We start from the raw sequence: 245 nt of genomic DNA on the forward strand, positions 1-245 counted from the left end.
GTTCACTGATAGATTGATTTCTCGCATAGATTTAACTTCATCTTGATTGTATAGGTTCAACTTTACCTTCCTACAATCACTTGAAATCAATTAATTGGTACTGACAATGACAAAAGACACGACATTATTCAGACCAATTGAGTTATAAAGATTTATAACATTCTACATTGAACCAGTGAGCAAAGAAAATACGATTCCTTTCAGATTTTTGAAAAATCGCCTAAAAGCATTATGAATGCATATAC

The sequence above is a fragment of the Brassica oleracea genome, chromosome C9, assembly GCF_000695525.1.
Source record: "Brassica oleracea var. oleracea cultivar TO1000 chromosome C9, BOL, whole genome shotgun sequence".
Classification (NCBI taxonomy): Eukaryota; Viridiplantae; Streptophyta; class Magnoliopsida; order Brassicales; family Brassicaceae; genus Brassica; species Brassica oleracea.